The sequence below is a fragment of the Meriones unguiculatus genome, chromosome 5, assembly GCF_030254825.1.
Source record: "Meriones unguiculatus strain TT.TT164.6M chromosome 5, Bangor_MerUng_6.1, whole genome shotgun sequence".
NCBI lineage: Eukaryota > Metazoa > Chordata > Mammalia > Rodentia > Muridae > Meriones > Meriones unguiculatus.
In genome coordinates this window covers 51453936-51480504 of record NC_083353.1, presented here as the reverse complement: position 1 = coordinate 51480504, position 26569 = coordinate 51453936, and the positions used below count along the sequence as shown (strand labels likewise).

Sequence of the window (26569 nt, the reverse complement as noted above, 5' to 3'; positions counted from 1 at the left end):
CCATGGTGGTCAGATAGTATACAAGGGATTATTTCAATCCTTTTGTATCTGTTGAGGCTTGCTTTGTGACCCACTATATGGTCTATTTTGGAGAAGGTTCCATGTGGTGCTGAAAAGAAGGTGTACTCTTTTGAGTTTGGGTGAAAAGATCTGTAGACGTCTATTAGGTCCATTTGATTTAGGGATTCTGTGAGTGCTCTTATTTCCCTATTTGGTGTCTGTCTAGTTGATCTGTCCCTTGATGAGAGTGGGGTGTTGAAGTCTCCCACTATTAAGGTATTAGGATCAATGTATGATTTAAGCTTTAATAATGTTTCATTTACGAATGTAGGTGATCTTTTATTTGGAGCATAGATATTCAAGTTTGTGATGTCCTCTTGGTGTATTTTTTCTTTGATGAGAATATAGTGGCCCTCCTTATCTGTTTTGATTAACTTTGGATGAAACTCTATTTTATTAGATATTAGGATGACTACTCCAGCTTGTTTTCTGGAACCATTTGCTTGAAAAACGTTTCTCCAGCCCTTTACTCTGAGGTAGTGTTTATCTTTGCTGCAGAGGTGTGTTTCTTGGATGCAAGAGATTGTTGGATCCTGTTTCCGCAACCATTCTGTTAGCCTGTGTCTTTTTATTGGCGTGTTGAGTCCATCTATATTGATAGATAATAGTGACCAATGCATGTTAGTTCCTTTTGTAATGGAGTCGGTGATCTTACCCTGTCTCATTGCTTGTTTACTTTTCATTTTTGTTGGGATATTATCGGTATGCCCTGTTTTCTTGGGTGAAGTTGTTTTCGTTGGATTGGAGTTTTCCTTCTAGTATCTTCTGTAAGGTTGGTTTGCTGTGTAGATATTGCATAAATTTAGTTTTGTCATGGAATATTTTGTTTTCTCCATCTATGTTGATTGAAAGCTTTGAGGGTATAGTATTCTGGGTTGACATTTGTGATCTCTTAGAGTCTCCATCACACTTGCCCAGGCCCTTCTGGCTTTCATAGTTTCTGATGAGAAGTCCGGTGTGATTCTGATAGGTCTACCTTCATATGTCACTTGACCTTTTTCCCTTGCTGCTTTTAATATATTTTCTTTGTTCTGTAGATTTAGTGTTTTGTCTACGATGTGATGTGATGTGTTTCTTTTCTAGTCTAGTCTATTTGGTGTTCTGTAGGCCTCTTGTATATTTATGGACATCTCTTTCTTTAAGTTGGGAAAATTTTCTTCTATGATTTTCTTGAAAATATTTTCTGGACCTTGGAGCCTGGAGTCTTCTTTTTTATCAGTTCCTATTATTCTTAGATTTTTGTCTTTTCATAGCGTCCTTGATTTCTTGGATATTTTGTGATTGGAACTTTTCTGATTTTACTTTTTCTTTAACAGAAGTATCAATTTCTGCAAGTGTGTCTTCAGCTCCAGAGATTCTTTCTTCCATCTCTTGTATTCTGTTGGTGATGCTTACTTTTGTGGTTCCTGATGTTTTCTCCAAGTTCTCCAGCTCAAGGGTTTTCTCAGTTTGTGTTTTCTTTATTGATTCTAATTCTGTTTTCATGCCTTGCACCATTTTTTCATTTGTTTGAATTTGGATTCCTGTCTCTCTACGATGGTCTGTATTTCTTTGTTCATTTCCTTTATATATGCCACCAAATTTATCTCTACTTGTGCCTCTATTTGTTTGGCTATGTTTGTCTGTGTTTCTTTAAGGATTTTGTCTATTTCTTCTCTCTTTACCTCCAATTGACTGGCCAACTCTTTGAAAGTTTCCTCCTTTTGAGCCTCAAATAATTGAGTAAGCATGGCTTTAAAGTCATTATCCTGTGCTTCTGATGAATTGGAGTATCCATCAATTTTGGGGTTTGCTGGTGAAGTCATGATGTTCTGATTTATGTTGGAAGTGTTCTTCTGCCTACCCCTGGCCATTGGCTTATCTGAAACCTTCCCTGTTTGTTTTTGGATTATGTAGATCAGACTGGTACTGTCTCTCTCTGGAGTCTGGAGAGTACTTCAGCAAGCTGAAAGAGGTCCTGTGTCCTCAGTGTGTGCTGAGGACTAGCTGTACCTGTGGGAGAAAAGTACGCAGTGCAAATGGGGCAAATGCAGGCGTGTGCATGCATGCGTGCTCGTGTGTGTGTGTGCATGTGTGTGTGTGTAAGTGTGCGTGGACATGTGTCTCGAGAGACAGAGTGATGGCTGATGTTGAACCCTTGAGTGTGTGGGAGGGGCTCTGCACTCTATATGTCGCAGGCACTAGTGATGATCTTAGCGCAATTTCTGGCATTAACTGCCTTAACTCCTCAATTAGACCCATATAGCAGGAACTTCAATGTCCCAAGTGCCCCTCAGTTTCCCAAAGTGGGTATATGGGTGAGAGGGGGTTCGATGCCTGGCTTCTGTTTTAGAAGGACCCAGGATCTGGGCATCTGCAGATTCTCAAGGGTGCACTCACTTACAGGCAGGTCACTTGGCAGAGATCAGGGTATCCGGGTTCTCTGCTCTCTGGTTTGGCCCTGCTTCTTTGATATGCACCTCCAGCTCCGTGCTGCTGTCACTGCCAGTCTGTGAGGTCTTGCTGCAGCTGGAGATTTCAAGGTGGTCACGTCAGTAGGGATTGGGGTAACCAGGACCTCTGTTCTCTGGTTTGGCCCTGGTTAGTCTTAAACTGGAGGGCTGATGTGCCCTGCCAGCTCAGTGCTGCTCTGCTACCAGGAAGCTCCATTGTAACTGGAGACTGGGTTGCTAGTCCAGATGCTTTCTGGGAAGTCCTGGGGTCTCTTCACGGTGCTCTCGAAGCTTGGGAGGCCCAGCGCCTGGTGTGCCTAGCTTGTATGGGGTTTTCTGTCTGGTTTTGGTGAGTATATAGCATATTCTCTGACAGTGTGGTATGGGCGGGCCTTACCATCAGTGATAGCGATCCTGCAGAGCTAGTATGGCGTCTAGCAGACTTGGGCCCTGGGAGGATGGTGCAGCTGCCCAGCACATCTGGGACTCCGAGACAGGTACTGCTGGCATTTGCTGCTAAAGCGCTTGGAGCTCTGCCTCAGCTTCTGCAGACCCCAGCTTGTTAGGTCTGCACTGAGAAAGATGAGTCCCCTGTGCTTCTGTGCCAAGGAGGAGGGAGGTCTGGAGGAGGGGAGTGCTAGGAGATCAAAGGATCCTTTCTCACCTTCCCCAAACAAGTCCCCAGGTGACCCGAGACCAAAGTTTTCACCTCCTATCATGTTCCCTGTTGTTTAGAAATCCTCACCATTGTTTTCCTGTGTTAGAGGACCTTCCACTCATCAACTCAGACATTGAGCTCTTCCACAGCTCAGATAATGTGTGTGCTAGTTGCCATCTTGGCACCGCCCCTCTCGACTTGCTCATTCTTCATCAGGCAGCTGCCTCCATCCATGCCTGCCATGTGCTTCTTTCCACACTCCCCCATGGTGGCTCTCTGCTTCTTTACTTCTCTTATTCTTCCTCCTCTCCTCTCCTTCCCATGGTCTTCCTGTCCTCTAGAAACTAGAACCTTAGCCATGCACCCTGCCATGTGTGTCGGCTTTTTATTGTTTAAACAAGAACAATTCCTTAGGCAAGTTTTACACAAGGACTGTTGTAGATGAGAATGTGCTCTCATCTGTGCAGTAACCAGATTGTGGGAGTCAACAATTAGCATCAGAGTACACAGCTCCAGACCAATCCCCCAACACTAACTTTTCTCACTTTGCTCATTAGACTTATTTCAAAAAGTTTTTATTCACTGTGATACTTCTATTCTGGGTTGAGGACTCCTGGGCCTCCCGTGACTTCCCATGGTTCTGAGTGTGCTTTTCCTACACTCTGTGAAATGCAACCAACCCTTTTCCTGAGACACCCCTCTCCCATGGAGCATGTCATTTCCATTTAGCTTTGATTCTGTATTTCCTGGTTTCAAAAATCTGAATTCAAGATGTTAGTAAATTTTAAAAGTGAATAAAAAAGAAATGAAATGAAAACCAGAGAAGTAAAGGCAAAGCTCAGAGCTGAGGTGGTCACAGGCAGGTGGAACATAGCTGAGGCTGAGGCCATGTCTGACTGTATCCCAGTATCTGAATGGACGGAATGGACACCGCATTCTCATTGAAGACTTCAGGAAGAGGCTGTGCTTTGCCTGAGTGCAACTATATGCTCTGTGTTTCAGTCTCCCCAGCAGGCATGGTGCACACACCTGCGCCCAGGACTGAGAAGAGGAGGAAGGAGCATACTTAGTTCAAGAGCAGCCTGGGCAACTCACAGAGCCCTTGTCAAGAAGGGCAGTCATTTTATGGAGACTCTCATATAGCCAGGTAGTAGAAAAAAATACCAATGCACCCAAGACAACTCCCCACTTTCTCTCTGTCAGGTTCTGTGTATCTGGTTTTATGTTGAGGTCTTGATCCACTTGGATATGAATTTTATATAGGCTTATTGAATGGGTCTATTTTCCAGTAAGATCAGCACAATTGGTTGAAGATGCCTTTTTCCTCATTGTACATCTGCGGGTTCTTTGTGAAAAATCAGGTGTCCATAGGTGTGTGGATTTACATCTGGGTCTTTGATTTAATTCCTTTGATCAACCTGTTTTTATTTTTTTAATGTCAATACTATGTGGTTTTTATTACTATAGCTCTGTAGTAGAGCTTGAAATCAGGCAATCAGGGATGGTGATACTGCCAGAAGTTTTTTTTTTGTTTGTTTGTTTTTGTTTTGTACAGGATTGTTTTAGGTATCCTGGATTTTTTGTTTTTCAATTTTAAGTTGAGTATTTTTTCTTTCCATGTCTGTAAAATATTGTGTTAGAATTTTGGTGAGGAATTGCATTGAATCTGTAGATTGCTTTTGGTAAGATGGCTAGTTTTACTATGTTGACGCTACTTACTAATTAACATGGAAGATCTTTCCATCTTCTGATATCTTCTTTATTTTTTTCAAAGACTTTAAGTTATTGTCATTCAGCTCATCACTTGCTTAGTTAGAGTTACCCTAAGATATTGCATATTATTTGTGGCTATTGTGAAGGATGATGTTTCCCTGATTTCTTTCTCAGCTCACATGTCAGTTGTATAAAGAAGGGCTACTGATTATTTTTTTAGTTAATTTTGTATCCAGCCACTTTACTGAGGTGTTTATCAACTGTAGGAGTTCCCTTGTAGAATTTTTTGAGTAGTTTAAGTATAGTATCATATCATTTGTAAATAATGATATTTTGACTTCTTCCTTTCCTATTTGTATCCCCATGATCTCTTTTAGTTGTCTTATTGCTCTAGCTAGAACTTCAAGTACTATATTGAATGGATATGAAGAAAGTGGACAGCCTTCTGTTGTTCCAGATTTTTGTGGAACTGCTGTGAGTTTTTATTTAATTTGATGTTGGCTATCGGCTTGCTATATATTGCTGTTTTTACGTTGAAGTATGTAACTGTATTCCTGATCTTGTCAAGATTTTTCTCATGAGGGTGTGTTGAATTTCCTCAAAGGCTTTTTCAGCATCCAATAAAATGATCGTATGGTTTTTCTTCTTTCAGTTCGTTAATGTGTTGGGTTACATTGACTGATTTTTGTATTTTAAACCAATTATGCATCCCTTGGATGATCCCTGGTATGATTGTCATGATAGATGATCTTTTTAATGTGTTATTGGATTTGATTTGCAAACATTTTATTGAGTATTTTTGAATCAATGATCATAAGGGAAATTGGTCTATAATTTTCTTTTTTGTTGTTGTTGAGTTGGCCTGGTTTGGGTGTCAGGGTGATTATGGCCTCACAAAATAAATCTGACAATGTTCCTCCCGTTTCTAATTTGTGGAATAATTTGAGGAGTATTGCTATTAGCTCTTCTTTCAAAATACAGAAAATTCGTTACTAAAACCATAGGACCCTGGGCTTTTTTTTTCCTTTTGGTTGGGAGACATTTAATGACATCTTCTATTTACCTAGAAGCTAGAATTCTATTTAAGTTGTTTATCTGATTCATCTTTGGTAAGTGGTATCTATCAAGAAATTCGTCCATTTCTTTTAGATTATCCATATTTGTAGAGCAGAGGTTTTTGATATATGACCCAATGATTTTTTTGATTTCCTTGGTATCTGTTGTTATGTCATCCTTTTTTTATTTTTTCTTTTGTTAATTTGGATAGTTTGTCTATGCCTTTTAGTTAGTTTGGACAAGGGTTTGTCTATCTTCTTTATATTCTCTAATAACAAATTCTTTGTTTCACTGATTTTTTTTTTTTGTATTGGTCTTTTTGTTTCTATTTTATTGATTTCAGTCCTGAGTTGGATTTTTCCTTTCCTCTACTCCTCTTGGATGCATTTGCTTCCTTTTCGTTCTAGAGTTTTCAGGGGTGCTAATAGGTTGCTAGTATGAAGTCTGAACATTCCTCTGACTACCATTTTTATTGTGTTTCATGAGTTCAGTTATGCTGTGCATTCATTTTCCTTGAATTCTAGGAAGTCTTTAACCTCTTTATTTCTGCCTTGATCCAGTGGTCATTGAGAGGAGAGTTATTCAGTTTCCATGAGTTCGTGAGCTTTATGTTATTCCTTTTGTTGTTGAAATATAGCTTTAATCTGTGAGAGTATGATAGGCTACAGGTGGTTATTTCAATTTTCTTATACCTGTTGAGACTCACTTTGTGACTGAGTATGTAGCCAATTTTGGAGAAAGTTCTGTGAGATCCTGAGAAGAGGGTATATTCTTTTCTGTTTGGGTGAAATATTCTCTAGACTTCTGTTTGGTCCACTCGACTCACCATGGCTTTTAGCTCCATTATTTCTCTGCTTAGTTTTTGTCTGGATGACCTGTCTATTGACGAGAATAGTGTATTTAAGTCCCCCACTTTTAATGTATGAGGTTCAATGTGTGGTTGAAACTTTAGGAATGTTTCTTTTACAAATGTGGGTGCCCTTGAATTTGGGGCATAGATGTTCAGGATTAACATTTTTTGGGGGGGTGAATTTTCTTTTTGATGAGTATGAAGGGTCCTTTCCCATCTCTTTTGATTAATTTTGGTTAGAAGTCTTTTTGTTTTTAAGATATTAGAATGGCAACTCCAGCTTGCTTCTTGGGTCCATTTGCTTGGAAAAAAAATTCCTAACCTTTAACATTTCGTGTTTTGTCTATGTTCAACTGACACAGAAAACAACCAAGAGATGTGACAACCAGGCTGAAGCCAGGAAGCAGTTCATTGGATGGGAATAATAGGCCCAGGGACATCAGTCCAAAAGCTGAGTCCCAAATTAACTTAAACAAGGCTTTTCATGCCCCCTGTGTTTCCATGTCCCCTGCATAGTAATCTAGATGTCATACGTTTGTTTGGCTTATGAAACAACCTCATTAGAGTTTGATAAACTGCCTAATGAGTGTAAATGTTGCCCTAAGCAACAGACTTTATCCCAGTCTATTTATAGCAGAGATGAACGGATGAAGAATTTGGTTTTGAAAGAAATGTAGTGTAGAGTGTTGAACCTCTAGGGAGTTGGCCAGTGGTAAGGGTCTTTCCTGTTTCCAGGGCACCTCGGTGCCCAGTGCTGGAATTAATTGCCTTGCACCGTAAAACTGAAGGAGGTCCTATGCCGTACAGAGGCTGTGTTTGGGTCAAAAGTTCTGATAACTCTGAGAATTTTAAATCCAGCTGTTGTTTGCATTGCTGTATACATCACATGTGCTTCTTGCACAGAATTCTGTTCTGAATGTTCTTTGAATAATTCCTTTCTTTCTGGAGTGTATAACTATTTATGGCAAGAAATGCCTCCTTATTTAATTTGTCACAATAGCTATAACACAGGAAATTGAATTATTGAAATGTGTTAGACATGGTTACATCCTTCAAAATACTGTGAGCTGTCCAAGGCCATGATGCATGAGAGCCACCTCATAAGACTCCCTTAAAGACTCATTGAGGAATAAGATAAGATAAAATAAAATGAAACAAAAATGCCCTGGTTTTATCACAAAAGGGATATGGTTTAATTTTCTGCTACATTTTGTGACCATACAAGTTAGTAAATAATTTTAACAGAAAAAAAACATTATATTTTCATGTACGCCAAGCATGTGAACACTGACTGACAGTTCTGATGCCAGTGTATTGGGTCCTCTTATAAAGAAATGTGCCCATCAATGATCAATGAATATTCAAACATTTATGTCCTCCCACACATAGACCTGAACAAGTTTACAACATGTTTTTCAGTGCTCAAGAACACAAAAGGGCTGACTGTGGCATAGATGTGGCCCACAAAGAGTTGGATATAGTAAGATGTTGGATCATTTAGGAACATGGTTCTTGAGCAGGAGGTAAAGCCATCCAAGACAGACATCAACACGAAGAAGCTCATGAGCAGAAGGAAGGTCCTGTTAGCTCTTTGCTCTGGGGATGCTTTTGGGGGAAAGCCTGGTGCTGTGAAGATGCCAGGCCTGCTTCCTGTGCCTGCACAAGAGAGCCACCATGTACCAAGTTGAGATGACCATAACACTAATAAGAAAGGCTTCCCTGATGGCCAGCAGTTTAGAAAATGTGCTTTTCATGTGGTTACTCATGGGTAGGATGGAACAGGACCTAGTAACATACATGAAGTTATTCCTAGTCAAATTAGAAGTGGCAATAATCGATACTAAGAGGTGACTGCTATTGAGCATATAGAGGACACTCAGAAAAAGAAGTGCACATGAGATGTAATAGTGAGATTTGTGCTTGATCTTGGTTAAACAAGAGCTTCTGGGACTGAGGATGATGGCCTGGAGGACACTCAGCAGGCTGGTGGTACAAAGTGAGAGACCTCTAAAAATTCTGTACAGGTAGACAATGAGTTTACATATGATGTCATCCCATCCCCTCAAGGAAATAAAAATGTCCATGGCTACGAATGCTATGAACATTAGCATCAGTAGGTGGATTATGGCCAGCAGACCAATGAGCACATCAGTGGGTCTGGGCCGGTGCCCACGAATGAACTTGAAGATGTAGAAGAGAAAAAGGAAGCTGTTGGCTGAGATTCCAATGCCAATTTCAGAAAAAAAAGAGGTGTTCCTTATGTCAGAATAGTGTGAAGTCATCTTATGTGGAAACAAAGAGTGGCTCAGGAGTAAAGTAAAACAATGACTCACCATGAGTAAGACCTCAGACACCACTCCAGACCAGGCTTCTGGCCTCAGGAAAACATGCAGATGCTACTGAATGCTTATTCCACTGAAGACCTCAATTCTAACTCCTACCCCACAGACCATCGTCCTGCTCTCACTTGTCATAAGCTGAGCCATGGCTGGAACCTGTGTCCCATAGTGGCTTCAGCAATGTGTGAGCTCCCTCAACATTAAAAACAGCAGCAATTATGTGCTTTCATGTTTTGCAGGTTTGGGTTTTACTGGAGCAGGAGCAGCATCTTACTTGGTTTTCCCGAACAACATCTTGATGGCCAGGTAATTTATAGACAGAGTTTTACTATTTTGGGTGGAGTCTGAATGAGGAGGATGTGTGAAAGAAAAAAATAGACCTCCCAATAAAAGCGGTCACATGGATTGGATATGCACTTATTCTATTCAGGGCTATCTGTACTTTATTGAAAATCCTAATTTCTTAGAAAATTTCTATAGAAAATGTTGGAGGTTGTAATCTATGATCCAGATGTTTCTGATTCTATTCATGATCTTCTGTTTCCTCCAAGTGTGTCCTTCAATACTCTGAGGCGGGGTTCCAGTCACCTCCTCTTGAACACGTGGACATCAGTGTACTTTTGTCAGAGAGAAGCTGGGTGAGCAAGAACATGATGTTCACACACCAAACATGGGAGAGTTCCAGCACATGATCGTCTGTGTGGTTGTGTTGGCAGCTGGTTTTCTCATACAGTGCCTTATATTTGTGCTCTGGGAGAGTTCAGGCAGCTTATAATGACTGCTCAGCACTGTCCCTTCCTGAAACAGAGTAGATAAAAGACAAATAAATCAGAAAACAGTAGCACGTTGGCACATAGTCCTTTTAGAGAACTCTGGTGGACTATTCAGTCTTTGATCGCTGCTCTGTATCTGCATCTTGCTTGGTTCTGCTCTCAGTCCAGAGCTGCTCCAAGCGAATGGCAGAGTGGGCAAATGTCAGCAGGGACATATGCCATGTCTTTCTCCTTCAGCATGTGAATTCAGGGAGTAAATAGAACTACAGTTATAGCAGACTTGGAGCTGTCCCATATTACAGAATTAATTAAAGAAAAATGGTCCAACTCATTCTTGAAAGGCAGACTCCATAGGAGTCAACATTCCCTCTCTCCATAATGGAGATGTACTTACCAGGTACCTGATATGCTGGCTCCAGGTTTATATTAATAAATGTGATGTACATGCTGTTGAATTATTGTAGTTTCTTTGATTTAGACACAGACTAAATAAACCACCATGACCAAAACCAAATTGGCTTGGGAAACCTTTATTTCATGTTACAGCTGATAATCCCTTGTGCAGGGAAGCTGGGGAGGGACTTGAGGCAGAAACCTGGGGCAAGAACTGAGGCACGTGTCACAAAAAGACGCTGCTTACTAGCTTGGTTCTCATTGTTTTCTCAGTCTGTGTTCTTAAGTATCCAGAACCCTGAGCCCAGAGTCCACAGGAACAGTTATGTGGGCCCTCTCACACTGATCATCAATCCAGAAAATGCATCACACACTTGCCCATAGGCCAACCTAGTGGGGGCATTTTCTCAACTGAGGTTCCCTTCCCAAAAGAGTCTAGTGTGTTGATTCAACAAACAAAAGACAAAAACAGCTGCCACAGTTGACCCCCTATCTACCTGACACTAAACACATCTCTGTTACACTATAACTTTGTCTCTCAATTTTGTTGTTCCCAGGATATTAAACTAATGTCAACATTGCAATATAAAACTTCAATGTTTTTTTTTTTATTTTTAAACTTCAATCTCTTAAGTCACTTTCCACATTCAAACACTCTACAAAATACAACTCTCTAAAACCTCTAGTTTCTCTAACATTTTCAAAGTCTCTCTTAAAAACCCACCATCTCTCTAGAACTCCAAACTTCCTGAAGTCTCCAAAATCCCTTTAAAAGTTCAAAGTCAAGAGACTTTGTGGGCTCCTGTAAAATATCAATAAATAAGTATTTTCTTATTTAAAAGGAAAGAACCAGGGCACAGTCACAATCAAGTTCAACAAAGTCTAACAGCATAACTCTCAGTGCAAGGCTTCTGGGACTCACCAGTGACCTTCTGGGCTCCTCCACACTGCTGGCAAAGCCTTCCACACAGCTGTCTCCTAAGTTCAAACTGGCTCACCCCACAGCAGATGCTGCTGGCGTGTGATACTGACATCTCCAAATGGCTTGGCTCTGCACAGCAAAGGGGCCAAGGCTTCATCAGTGTCCTCTTGGCTGTCTTCAAGGACGATAACACAGTTGTATGGAGCCAAGTCACAGCTTGATTCCATGATCCCTCCATGTTTCAGAACCAGTACCACCTGAGAAACTCTTTGTTTATTTATTTGTTTGTTTGTTTGTTTGTTTGACACAAGGTTTGTCTGTGTATCCTTGGCTGTCCTGAACTCCCTCCATAGACCAAGTTGGCCTTCAACACCTCAGAGTCTCCTGAGCTACCAAGTTAGGCTACTAGCATGTGATGCAGCCTCAACAGTATTTAGACCACAGTGTCTGTGTGCTGAAGCTGAGAAAATACTTCAGAGGGTTTTAATTGTTTCACCAAGTCAAACGTTTCATTTTAGTGGTTCTTTATTTTAATTAAACTTTTATATTTTTATATTACTTACAGTTTATTTAGTTTGTATCCCAGCTGTAGCCCCCTCCCTCATTTCCTCCCAATCCCACCCTCCCTCACCTCCTCCCTACCTTTCTCTAAGTCCACTGACAGCCAAAGTCTTCCCTCCTTTCCTCGGACCCTAGCTTATCAGATTTCTTTAGGATTGGCTGAAATGTCCTTCTCTGTGGCCTAGCAATGCTGCTCCTCTCTCAGGGGAGGAAGGAAGGTCAAAGAGCCTGCCATTGAAGTCGTGCCAGAGACAATCCATGTTCCCCTTACTCGGGTATTCACTTGGATAATGAGCTGCCATGGGCTAGATCCAAGCAGGGGCTCTAGGTTATATCCATGCATGGTCTTTAGTTGGAGAAACAGTCTCAGAATAGACCTCTGTGCCCAGGACAGGAGCCTACCACAGCGTGTCTCTGAAAGACTCTGCCAAGCAGTGTATCAAAGCAGATGCTGGGATTCATAACCAAACCTTGGGCAGAGTGCAGGGAATCATAGGAAAGAAGGGGGAGATAGTATGACTGGAGAGGACAGGAGCTCGACAAGAACCAAACAGTTTAGTGTTTCTTAACTCAAAACATGAGTAACCCTCATATAATCTTTAAGGGACTCTCAAACTTCCCTATGGAACTGCATAAAGCAAGCTTCCATCATCTGCTCTGCTCTCAGCATTACATTCTAATATCTCACCATATAATCCTGTGGAGTATCAGCACTCTATGTATTTTACAGCCCAACGTTTCAAAACTTTTCCACAGTTCTCCAAAAAGCTAAGGTCAGGTCTGTCATAGTCATATCTCACCACATAATACCACTTTCTGTCTTCTCAGGGTTTCTGTTGCTGTGGGGAGAGGAGGGTTTATTTCACCACACAGCCTGTAGTTCCTCAGCCAGGGAAGCTAGGAGAGAACTCAAGACAGGGACCTGGAGGCAGGAACTGATGGAGAGGCCATGGAGTAGTGTTGCTCACCAGCTTGCTACTTACAGCTTGCTCAACCTACTTTTTGTAGCAGCTGGGACCAGCAGGCAGGGATGGCACTGTTCACAGTGAGAATGGCCATCGATATGAAATCAACATAAATGAAGAATTGTACCAGGTGCTTGCCCACAGGCTGGTCTGTTGAGGATGTTTCCTCAACTGCGGTTCCCTCTTCTGAAATAATTCTAGGTTGTTTCAAGCTGCCATAAAACTTTCCAGCACAGACACCATGCATTCAGGAGATGTAATTTTGTAAATAAATTCCTGTGACATAATAAAAACTTATCAGTGACTGTCATATGTGTAGGGTGAAATTGTTTTATACTTCTGTAAACCATGTGACATTGTCACCACACCTGGAAAATCCTACTGGCGTGTGACAACCATGGGACATTGTCATGGAAGATACTAAGGACAGGCAAAGGGGATAAAATTTCAAAAGTACAGGGTACCATGTCAGGATTTAGACTGGAAGCAGATGGTTGGTGAAAACATTGAATAAAGCAGATTTTCTGAAATACATGTTCTGTAGCAAAATTAGAAAAGGTTAATCTTTTATAAGATTATGGACCATGTACTCCAGATAGCACTAGAGTGTTGATTAAATGAGTGGTGCTCAATTATTCTTTATAAAGCTCATGGGTTTGTTTTCCAAATCCCAGTTACAAGAAGTAGAACACAGTAGGTTGGGGGCAGTTCTGTTTTCCAATGAGCAGATAAAATGGCAGTTGTCTCTATTTTGAACAGCTCAGATATTAGAGTTGTGCTGTGACAGCCCAGGAAAACAATGGAGAGACTGATGGGGCTCCATTGTTTCCAAGCTTTATTTACAGCTTTATAGAATTACAAACTACATTCACAAATGTCATCGGAAGCACACACTCTGAATGTCATTTTATGGTCTCTGCACTGAGAGGCAGGTGCATATTCTATATTATTTAATGGAAGGAATACACACCTGTACATTTTAACTAATAGTTTGCATTGCATGTGTATCAGCACTGGCTAACTAAAAGGCAAAAGAGTTCTAAAATGCTTTTTCTCATGTCATTTCTGAAAATGCACATTTTTTTCTTTAATTCCACTGATCTAACAAGAAAAGAAAGAAGAAAAAGAAACTTGGTCTTTATGAGCACATCACACTATCAGACTGCTCAGCTAGTGAGCTGTCAGCTTTGCAGAGTGGGGCACAGGCTGTGCTGATTTCACCATCTCTTTAGAAACCACAACCCTACAAACCTAAAACTCATAGGAGAGTCATGCAGCTACAGAGGATGTGCATCCTCATTGATATTCCTAACATCACGGCTTCAGGGATTCCGGCTTTGAAACCACTTATATCCTGGAAATGAAATAACATAGTAGCTAAAGAGAAAACATACAAGCTTGCCAGGAGGGACCTACATGTCTCTAGTCATCCAAATAGCTACAGATGACATGCACTGACAGATATATCTAAATCTTATACAATAAGGACCAGTAAAGCATGCAGATTCCAGGCAGATTATAATTTTTATAGAAAACCTTCTGGTGAGTGTTCCTCTCCTCAGGAACAAGCCACAGAGAATCCTCTAGCCTGTCTCCACCCAGATGACCCTTATCAGCTCATCTGCCTTGCTGAGTATGGTTTTAAAAACCAGGAGATAGGACCCACACTCTCAGATCTGCAGAATGCGTTAAGGACCACTTCAAGGGACCCACACTCTCTGATATGCAAAATGGGTTAAGGGCCACCTCATCCAGCCAAGAGGAGAGGAAAGGCGGGAGTAAGCTGTCACAGGACTGGGATAGCCTGTTGTAACATGTACTATGATTGCACTTTATACAATGCAACAAAATAGGCTGCTTCCCAGAGGCATGAAACTCAGTACATGGAAACAGAAAAAGTCATTCATTTGTGAAATAGGTCCTAGTAGAAGAGGCTATTGGAGAATAGGAATGGAAGGTTTTTGTGCAGATTAGGAAATAAAACATGCACAGATCAAGAAATGACCAAGCAGAACCTGAGAGCTCCTCAGTTAAAGCCAATTGTGAAGGCTACAGCTGCTCGTGGGTAGGGGGAGGAATTGAACTCCCTGTACTGCAGGAATTCAAGAAGCCATGACTTTAGCCTGTGTCAGCCCACAGTTACCCAAATCATGGACAACCCACAATCCATAGCATCGGCACATACAGGGGATTGGTGTAGACACTGTCCCTCCTCAATGAAAATGGCTGGACGTTATTCAATCAGGATGTCTACCTTTGGCACAATCCTAACTTTAAAACTAGAAAGAAACTAGGGAGAAATGGCTGGTACTTCGGGTAAGGCAAAACCATCAGTGAGCATATGCCAGTGCTGATTCCAGAGATGCCAGAAATAAATGAACTGTGGTAACTTTATAGGCAAATCATGAAGAACCTTTGGGCTAATGAATCCTGACTGTTTCTGAAAGCCTGGGTGAGAATTGTGTTTTTAAACTTTGAAGCCTTTATACAGCATCTCTGAGCTCAGAGTATCAGTGAGGATGTCTTACAGGGTTTCCAAATCAGCCTCCAGAAAGATCAAGAGTGGATGTACCTGAGGGGCAGCATGGCACAGACTCCAGGCAGAAACACTGGACCCTGCACAGTGCGGCAGCACATCCTGCTCCCCCAGTACCCACTGAGCCTTGGGAGAGGCTTGGCTTTGCTGCTAAGAGCTGCGAACTCCCTCCCAGTGTGCTCATTGCCTCAGTGACAGGAGAGGGAGGTCAGTTCCTGTACATCTCTTCACATAGGTTCATGTAAAGATGAGCTTTGGGATAAGCCTGGAAATGAAATAAAGACAGCAGGACAGGGTGAGGGGGTTCAGTTCTCTAAAGTTTCCTCAAAGAATAAAGATTCATGTTTTTCTCTCATAAAAAATTGCACAGAGTACATGGGGGAGAACATAGAGAAAAGACAAATCATGGAACCAGCTCTTCCCAGAATTCCTGATCTCAGTGAGACAGGGAAGGGAATCTGCCACTGTCACTGTGCATTAATAGTTAGTGTCCTGGAAACCTCATCATCATAGCCATTTAATGACACTTCCTATCAGGCCAGCAGAGGCTAAGGGCCGACACCACTACTTTGTGATCTCTCAAATTGAGCTGAGAAGAATCGAGGCCATGAGCAAACACTAGAATATACATTGCAGTCCTGTGGGGAGCTCCCTCTGTGGAATGAGAATTTGAATCTACAGCCTCTATTACTTACACAGAATTTGGAAGTTTTTATACCTCACAGCACAGAAGAAGTTACATGAAAATAGTTGTGTGCACACCAAAGTTACAGATGCACTACTCAGGAAAGTAAGCTCTCCAGAACTTTCACTTCCCTGATAATTTATCCTAGGAATAGGTAAATCAGTAAAAGAAATGTAACTAAACAGCTTATCCAGGTATACAGTGGGAGTTACTTAGTTCACAGGAATGAACATGAATTCTATAGTAATTTGAAAGTCTATAAATTAAGGAAATGAGTATGTTAAGAAGAAAACGTTCTTGTTACCCATGCAGAACTCAGTCCCTTGTGCTGATGGTCTGTCAGATCTCAGCATCTCCTCTGTAGCTGCTGAAATCCCCTCTTTAACCTTCTCCTCCCACAGCCTTCCTGGGTTCTTAGCACCTTCTGAATTTGCTCTTGGGTGCAGAGCACTTACCCAGATTGACATGGCAGGGGAGGACTGTGAGCTTGAGGAAATCCTGCAAATCTTCGGTGAAGGGAGAATTTAAGGCCTCTCTGTGACATATTATTTCTGTGTCTGTAGAAGGTGACATGTTTCTGCTGGGGTCATGGAGACCTGGCATCCCAGTGGAGCATCTTCTCTGCCTGGTGATCTTACTCCCTGTGTCCTGATAACAGCCATCTGGGAAGGGCTGAGAACAAACTTTATCTGAGCTCCCTTGCCACACCTGCTGGAGTGATCAGAAAGTTTGCACCAAATGGACAACCATGTCTTTTCTCACGTTGAACTTTTGATATAATTCTAATTAATTTAGCTCCCTGTGATGCTTCTCTTCTGAGATTCAGGAACTCCCATGAATTTCCTACCCACCCAAGGGTCTTCCATCTACAGGGTGTGACCTTTACCCAGGTCAGTGTTCCCTTGGAGCAGCTTTTTTATTAATTGTTTTCTCCAGTATTTCCAAACTTCTAGTTGCAGGATTTTAGCTGTGAGTGAAATCTGAAGGTTAATTGTGAAAGAAATCAGATGCAATGCAGAGCACTCAAGGCAGAGCTGGAGAGCCAGGGTGACCACAGGTAGATGGGACACAGCTGAAGCTGAGGACAAGCTGTGCTCTGCTCCATGAGCAGCCTGAATGTTCAGGTTCATCCTCGCTGACAGAGGCAGGAACTGGATCTGCAACTATATGCAATTGTGTTTCAGTGCCAAAACAGTTCTACGAAACACATTATGAGCCCTGGTACAAAACATGACACTGTGAGCTGTAGATGAAGCCCTTAGTCATCCAGCCCAGGTAATTATTTTTGCCCAGCAAGTGCTCTTACCCACTGGTCATCTCCTCACCCACAAATGTGGAGTTTTTACCTAACAGACAACCCTTCACTCTGAAGGCAGGTGCTGGAGCCCTGAGGTAGGACTGGCAGTCTTCTGAGGCTTTGATACACAGTGTGCTGTGAGCTGAAGCCCCTGCAGAAAGTCTCTACAACACAGCAGGTTGATTTCCCCAGGGTTAGATGTCTGTTCAAGGTTCCTGAATAAACTGCATTGAAAAAAAAAAAAAAAAAAAAAAAAAAAAGAAGATACTCACATGGCAAATAAACCAAAAGAGGATCTCAAAAAAAAAAAAAAAAAAAAAAAAGTGAATCACGGTTCTGGTGCCAAGATAGCCTCATCTTAGGATCTTAGGGATTCTCACCATCACTAAATAATCAAATAGTCACTGTTCTCTCACACATGGACCTTTAGACAATGATTATATCCTTTCCACTGCTGATGAACACGAAAAGACAAACAGTGGTGTACCCAAGGCTCACAAGAATCTGATACAGTAGAATATTGGATCACTTTTGAACGTATGTCTTGAGCAGAAGATAAAGCCATCTAAGATGGACATGAGCATGAAGAAGCTCATGAGCAGCATGACGGTCCATGTGGCCCTTTGCTTTGGGCCAAAAGAAAGCCTTGTGGAGAAAGGCTGGTGCTGTGAAGATGCCAGGCCTCCTCTCTGTGCCTGTACAAGAGAGCCACCACAGACCTACTTGAGAGGGCCATGACACCAAAAACAATGCTTCCCAGAAGATGAACAGTGCTGATATTATGTATTTCCTGGGGAAACTGAGGCATACAAAAGAGCAGTATTCAGTAATATAGAGTAGGTGGTGTGAGGTCAAATTAATGGTAACAACCATGGAGACAGATGATAAGGTTGCTAGAAATGGACAAATAGAAAGAAGACAGGACAAACAACCACTATAAGTTGTAACATGTGGCCAAGCAGTTTGTCACCCTCAGTGTCTAGGATTGAGGGTGTTGGCCTGCAGATCATTCAGGAGGCAAGAGGTACAAAGGAAGAGACCCCCTTAGAAAACTGTTTAAGAAGAAAAGCAATTTACATATGATGTCATCCTGTCCTCTCTGAAGCATGAAAATATCTACCTATGACGTTTACAACCAGCAGCAGCAGGAGGTGGATTAGGTCCCATGAGCCAATGGGCAGGTCAGTGAGGTTGGGCTTGTGTCCACTATTGAATGTGAGGACATTGAGGAGGGAAAGGATACTGTTACATGAGCTCCTGATGCTTATATCAGAGAAGAAAGGGTTTCTGAGGTTATTGTTAGTGGACAGTTTGCTGTTCTGATACATCTTATGAGGTCGAGAAGCATAGAGCAAACCTTGCAGGAAAACCAAAAGATTCTGTTCATGCCAGACACAGCCTTGGCCATGGATCTAACCATGCCTCACCTCAGGAAAGCCTATCAGCTCAGCCCAATTCATCATTTTCCACTTAAAACCTCAACTTCAGTTCACCCCAGCCCCAGAAGCCCTCATATAAATTAACAACTGCTGTGCAACACAGAACACACTCCCTTTCTCGCTGCCTCCTGTGCAAGAATCTCTGGGAACTGTCCCTGCATTCATCTGCTGTTCTCTTGCTGTCAGGTACACAAACAGCTAGTTTTGGTGGATTTGAAGGAGGACGATTACATTAAATTAGAAATCGAAAGACAGTATGCTTGTGGGTTTGACAAGGATAGGGCCATTTATTTCAGTTCTCTCTTCATTCTTTCACTCTACTAGCAAATATTCTTAATGAATTTCTCTTACAAAAGTTGAGATTTGTGAACTCCAAAAACAGACTTCTTCAAATTTCACCCACAACCTGACACCTTCATAGAGTGTGACTTGAGCGCTCTGAGGCTGAAGTCGACTCCTGTGGACTACGTGGACAGCGTTGTGCCTGTGTCTGGGACCGACAGGAGTGACATGAGATGAAGTGTACACACCAAACATGGAAGTGAAGCCAGCCCACGGTGTTCTCTATGAAGTGCAGCTGCCACTCTCCTCCTGAGGTATTTGTGCATGTGGCCTGGGAGAGTTAAGGCAGCTCCGTTAATGACTGCTCAGCTCTGTCCCTGTCTAAAAAACAAAGAAACAGACACGGGGAAAGAAAGCAAATGATGTAACCTCTGTGCAATCCTCTGCTGTGCTCCCATGGGCTTTTGTCTCTTTGAATCCTGACATGTGTCTGTTCACCTTGACCATGTTTCAATACCAGAAGTCGAGGTGAACAGACACATGTGGTCAAATATTAGCAAAGCAGATTCTAACATTTCCTCTCCTTTCACATGAGAATTCACAGTGGGTTGTGTGAATGCAAATAGAAGTGCAGTTACATGAGCTTCCAAGCCATTCCATTATATGGTTCCAATGGAGGGAAAGCATCCAAGCCAACATGAATGGTATATGCCCTAGGATTCTGATGTCATCTCTCCATCAAGTTATTTCTCCAGACTCAAAGGTCCTGACTCTAAACTTTACACCAGGAAGTTTGTCAAATGGTCTGCTGGCAGAATGTCTCTGAGGGAACACATGCATTAACTTTCACTGTAGCGTCACACATACGGAGGAGGTGATGTAACCAACAGCAGTGGTTGTGGTGGTGGGCACTGGTCGGTATGTTTAAGAGACAGAGACAGGAGGACCCCTGCTTTGAGTCTAGACAAGACACACCCGTAAGGGCTGTCAAATAGGTACGTGGGTAGAAAACTTGATCTTGAGTCAATTCTCACAACCTATGTAAAGGGAGAGAGAGAGCCAACTCTACAAATCTGCCCTCTGGCACACATAAGGAAATTGAAATTTTCATATTTTACAGTGAAATGTATTAAAATATTAAAAGAGTTATTTAAAAATCAAGGCTGTAAGGTGAGACTATTTTATAGTTATTTAGACCATGTGACTAACATCAGGTATTAAGGGGAAGAAAAAATATTAAAAGTCATAAACTCAAGGTTCCATCTAAGAACTCAGGAAGAAAAGGCATCGATGTAATTCAGCATATAAACAAACAGAAAGAAAAAAATCATATGGTCATCTCATTAGATGCTGAAAAAGGCTTTGACAAAATCCAACACCCCTTAATGTTTAAAGTCTCGGAGATGTCAGGTATACAGGGCACATAGCTAAACACAAAAGCAATATACAGCAAGCCTATATCCAACATCAAAATAAAGGGAGAGAAATTTAAAATGATTCCACTAAAATCACCAGCAAACAAACCAGGAGTCACAGATCATAGCAGGAAGAGCTTTGTTGAAGCTTGGGAAAACAGGATAAAGAACATTACTTCACTTTCCCTAAGGAGAAGTTTTCAGTTCGTTTGTGGAGTAATAGATATTTCAACACTTGCCATCATGCCTGGTCCCATCCTTTCCTTCCAAACCAGCTTTGAATCTCCCATCATGTGTCCTTGTTAGCACACTAACTCTAAGGAAGGGGAGAGTAAGTACCACAATTCTTTCTGCTTAGAATATGAAAAAACCTCATGAAAGGATAAATGCAGACTAGACAAAATGGAGGACAACACAGGTAGCAGGGATTCAGGCCAATAAAAAGAGGTATTTACAGGTGCTAAAGATGTCTGTTCTTATCTGAGTATTATTATTTTCTTTCCAGGATTCTTTGAAAGTTGCTATGACATAATTTTGAGTCAAAATAGTGGGATATGAGAGGTGCATCTGATTCTTTCAAAGGACTTGCGTTTCTGAACTGCTAGTAACCTGTTATCTCCATAGTTTACAAACTACCTAGACAAAAGTTATCCAAGGAACAGGAACATACTATGATCCCCTTCCTTAAGTATAAGTGTGGATGGGCATGCCAGCACCATGAACCAAAAGGAGCCTTCTGTTCCACAGGCTTTGGGAAAGTATCAAGCCAACCTCCACATACAGTCAAACAATGGGTTCTTTGCTGTGCATTCCTGAACAGCGATTTCCTCCATGATGGACTGCACATATTTCTCACTTTTGCCACTGCGAATGCCTCATATTGTTCTGTAATAAATTATTGCTTTCAGCTCCACTATGCTCTGTGGGAAGTCTTTCAAATAAAATCATCAATTTCATGGAGCCCTAGGAAAACCTCCCTGAGACCCTTGGTCCACAATATCCTAACACTGGACACAGAGAAAAGGAAGCAAAACTAAACAATGATGTTCTCCCACCACTGCATGCAGAGTTTCATCTGGCTTTCAGTTTTGACACTGTGCACTGAAAGGAGCTGCATTTTTATATTTATAGTGTGGTTCTCACTATGAAGGATGTTTTATGGAAATACTTCTTTAAATGGCCAATGTTTCAAGTCTTTTCTGACTGCATCATTGTCTGTCGCAAGCAAGCTAAGACCCACCATCATTTTTCAAGTTGCTCCATGTACTGATTTGCTTTCCTGTAGTGATGAAACACTGTGAGCAAAACCAACTCATAGAGATAAGAGTTTGCTTCAATTTACAGGCTATAGGCCATTAGCGAGGGAAGCTAGGGCAGGAGCTCAAGCAGGAACTGAAACGGAAACCACAGAGGAAGGCTGCCCATCTGCTTTCTACCCCTGGCTTTCTTAGCTACCTTTTGTTGCAGGGTATTTTATTCCATTGTGAGTCCTAAGGCTGTGAACTGTAAATACCTGTATCTAATTGTGGTGTGGCTCAGTATTTGAGCCTAGAGCTTTCTGTGTATTATTAACAAGTTCTTGTGGTATGGCTCAAAACTAGAACACACCTTTAATCCAAGAGCTTTCTGTAAACTGGATTAAAGTTAACCCTAGGTCAAGAGTCAAAGCAACCAACCAGCTGACAGGGATTAAACTGACAGGAGGGACATTGAGAAGGAAGGTACATAAGACAACATGGAGAAGGAGAACACTTTTTCCTTCTGAGATATGAGCTGAATAGGAAGAGCTTTTTCCTCAGGGACTTGAACTGAGAACAAAGGGCTTTATCCTACTGGGATATTGTTGAAATAAAGTGAGCTGCTTCTCTGAGCTAGCAGGTTTTCACCCCAGCATCTGGCTCCTGACTCTTTATTGGTAAACTCAAATGACTGGGATCTTGTTTTGTTTTTAAAACGACAACTTCTCTTATTGAGACTCACTCAGGTCAATGTATCAAGTTGACTACTGAAGATAACTAGGAGATTTTATTTGGTCCCTTCAAAGCATGTTGAAAGGTCCTTTCACATGTTATATGGAAGTGGGCTGCACTGCTACTGAATTTTTATCAAGGTGAAACAAGCTAGGGTCGTGTGGGAAGAAAGAACCTCAATCCTCCATCAGACTGTCTTATGGGCAAATCTGCAGGATAGTTTCTTAACTCATGATGGATGTGGTAGGTTCCACTAAGTGTGGAAGGTGCCATCCTTGGGCAGGTGGTATGAGAGAGCAAGCAAGCAGGAGCAAGTGCAGTAAGCAGGCAGTGTTCTTCTGTAGCCTCTGCCTCAGTTCCTACCTCAAGGTTCCTGCCCTGGGTTTCTGCCCTGATTTTCTGTAGGTACAAGGTTACTGTGTTATTCAAATGCTGCCTTCTGTACCCCTCACATATGGCTGAAATCCTTGTTCTGAGAATCACCTGTCTCGAGGTTATATAAACTGTGCTCCTCAATAGTCCCAGGTATACCCATGAGGCTGCTGACAGCAAACTGATGACCAGGGGAGAGAATAGGGCTCAACTGCCTGCCAGCCAGGGGAGGAGGAGTTAGAGGAGGAAGTAGGGGATTTAGCCAAGGGAGAAGTCTAAGAGACACCAGGAGAAGCAGCTAGGCAGGAAAGCTACAAAGTGCAAGTATCTCTGGGATACGTGCTGGGAGGAAACCAGATTAGCTAAGAGAGTTAAGAATAGAGTAATAACTGCTCAGTATTTTGTTGTGAAGCTTGTTATTAAACAAATATGAGTCTCAATTGTTTTGTGATAGTTGAGTTAAGAGAGAAACTAAAAACAAAGTTATATAAAATAACTATAAAATGCTTCCTTGGTGATGGCCTGTAATGTGGGAAGTATATGCTGAAATAAACTGTTTTCTCCCCAAGATATTTCTGTTCATGGTTTTATCACAGTAGAAAGCAAAGAAGGACACCTGTGACTGCCACAGTTGTCAAGATACAGGTGTAGTAGGATTCTGTCATTCTTATTGTCCCTGTCCTCTGTCCATTTCTGTTCTGGAGATATGAGTAGGATGTGATGAGGTATTAGAAATATAATATAAGATAAACATACTAAAAGCTGTACTCCTAAAGAAGCTAAACAAGAAAGAGGACCATGGGTGAGATGCTCAATCCTCACTCAGAAAGTCAAACAAAACAGAAATCAGAAGAGGGAGAAAACCAGGAACAAGATAGGAGCATACCACAGGAGGCCTCTGAAAGACTCTACCCTGCAGTATATCAAAGCAGATGCTGAGACTCATAGCCAAACTTTGGGCAGAGTGCAGGGAACCTATGAAAGAAGGGGAAGATAGAAAGCCTGGGAGTGTAAAGAGCTCCACAAGGAGAGCAACAGAACCAAACAATCTGGGCCCAGGATTCTTTTCCGAGACTGATACTCGAAACAAGGACCATGCATGGAGATAACCTAGACCCCCTGCACAGATGAAGTCCAGGGCAGCTCAGTCTCCACGTGGATTTCCTGGTAATGGGAACAGGGACTGTCTGGCATGAATTCAGTAGCTGTTTCATCCCCTCTGAGAGGGGATCACCCTTACCAGGCAGCAGAAGAAGACCATGCAGACAGTCCTGATGAGACCTGAAATGCTAGGTTCAGAGGGAAGGGGAGGAGGAACTCCCCTATCAGTGGGCTTGGGGAGGGGCATGGGTGGAGATGAAGAAGGGAGGGTGGGATTGGAATGGAATGAGGGAAGGGGTTTCAGCTGGGATACAATGTGAACAAACTGTGATCAATAAAAAATAAATTAGGAAAAAGATTTGATGAGGTCACACAGACCCACCCAGCACCAATGCCACAGCAAAGTGGGCTTAAAGGAGATTTGGATGCCTCACTTGAGGGATTAAAACCAGTTTCCATCTCTGGAACTACAACCACTGCCCTATTCTGCAGGGAGAAGCCATGGTTTTCCTAAGCTGTGCTATGTTGCTAAACACCACTTAGGCTGTGAGCTGACTTCATGTATTTGACTGTGCTGGGGCTCATGTTGGGGGGGGAGGGCTACTCCATCACTCACACTTGTCAGGCACCAGTATACCAGGTTAATTCAGAGAGTGTTTCGGTTGTCTAAATGCTCTTCCAGAATGTCTGGCTCCTTTGACCAGGGACCTTCATAAATTTAATTTGTGCCTGCTACTGCAGGAGCTAAGATGGGGACCTTTCCTAGCTTGGTCCAGGGAATGTACAGTTGGTGTCAGAGAGAGCCTTGTTGGCAAAGAGGAAGACAAGACAAATTGCAGGACAGGGACTGTACGGGCTTTTTTCCCCAGTGGATCCGCTATCAGGTTTGCACAGCACTGGCATCAACATGCTATAGGAGGGGACTCCTACATTCTAGACCCTAGAGCATTCCAGGAAGGAGCAGAGAAGCATTTCACACAGGTGAGAAAATCTGAAATGCTGGGACTTGGAGGCAGGAGGAATATCCTTAACTAAGTCTATCCTGGAGAGAACTTCATACCACAAGGTTCAGCTGGGCACTCACTTGGGCCTCTGTTACCTGCAGCGTCCTGATTACCCCACTAGTCTCTCCTCATCTCTAATCTATCTACTTAATTTCTCTTCCTCTTCTGCTTTGTAAGGTGGCGACATCTCAGGAGTAAGGAGGAACCAAGAGTTAGATGCACAAGGATGGGAAATGAAGGAGTGAGCAAACCAAGGGTCCAGGGCCAGAACTCAGGAGGGGACTGAGTACAAACTACAGAAAGCAGGTAAGAAAACTCTGCCACCTTCCCCTGGGAGAGGTAATGCAACAGCTCAGGCTAGGGTTTGGGTTCTCTGGGGCAACCCAAAGATGTCATGGCTTTATTGCTCCACTCAGGTTTTCTGACCAATGGCAGCAGCAGGGATCCTGAATGTGACCAACCCAGGTGAGCCGCAAGGCATTGTGGGAGGCAGGCACCCCAATCAGGGAAAATTCCTCTGCAGCCTGTAGTAGGTGGGGGAAGCTGTCACAGCCTCACTTGTATCCTTGGCCTTAGTCAATGGCCTTATGACAGGAAGGTGATTCTGGTTCTAGAGAGAAGGCCAGATGAGGAGAGACCACATACAACCTACAGGGAGATCCCAGGAGCAGAGGAAAAAGCTCACACTGAACGGGGTACCTCTTTGGAGAGGTATTAGTTGGCTTAGTTAGTTAGTTAGTTAGTTAGTTAGTTAGTTGTTTTAGAATGAAAGTGTTTATTTTGGTAGTTTGATGGTGCAGCCCATCATGAGGGGAATGACATTATAGCAGGAACATGAAGCTGCTGGTAAAATTTCCAGATTCAAGGAACAAAGATGAACTGTGGTGCTCAGCTGCTTCTTTTTCACCCAGCCTAGGAACCAAGCCCAGGGTTATCCACAGTCAGTGAGTCTTCCCACCAAAAGTACACTAGTCAAGAGACTTTGTCACAGACATGCCCAGAACATGCTGAGTGAGGGTCCTGTGGATTCTGGGTCCCATGAAGCTGACAGTATTCACCATCATTCCCATGACCAATACAGGGCTGCTGGGCTGTGTCAACAATGCCAAGCTCTGTCATGTTCCTTCTCTTACTGTTGTCATTCTGAACAGCATTTGTGGATCTAGAGACAAGGCACAGGAGAGGCAGGGATGTCCAGGGATCTTGAACTGCAGCATTGATATCTATAGGAAGGACTTTCTCCCTGGGTGCCTTCTGAGGAGGCAAGAGCCTGAACAGGGCTCAGAAGAGTACTCAGTGTGCTCTGGTGCCTCTATCCAACAAGCCTCAGAGCTCTAAGGAGGAAATTAGTGAGACAGGTTGCTGGTCTTCAGGGTTTAGATCCTTTTCCAAGCCTAAGCACAAGAAAAGACAGCAGTGAGGAAAGTCAGTGCCTTGTGATGTTCAGTTGGGGGCTGGGAGGAACTTAGGGGGAGGAACTGAAACTGAGAGATTTTCTTGGCCCTGGAGGAATAATCCTTCATGTGGGCAGTGTGGTCTGCTATGGTACTCACGCGGTCACCATGGACCAGAATCCTTACTGATTCAGCTCTGCCAAGGAAGGGGAAGGGGAGTTGTGTAAACCAAATGTTGGCTTTCAGGGAGCTCTCAAGAATAAGAGCTATCTTTTTCTTGTAGAGAATGATGGAAAATGTAAGTTTTATGCTGAGTCAGAAGCCAGAGAGCAGCAGTAACTGGTGTTGACTC

The 26569-nt window shown here is 42.5% G+C and overlaps 1 pseudogene; it reads right to left on the bottom strand.

The window, feature by feature from the left end:
- The window catches only part of LOC132654155 (vomeronasal type-1 receptor A11-like), a 90601-nt pseudogene extending 79178 nt beyond the window's left edge, over positions 1–11423 (bottom strand).
- Between the last annotated feature and the right edge of the window lie 15146 nt (positions 11424–26569).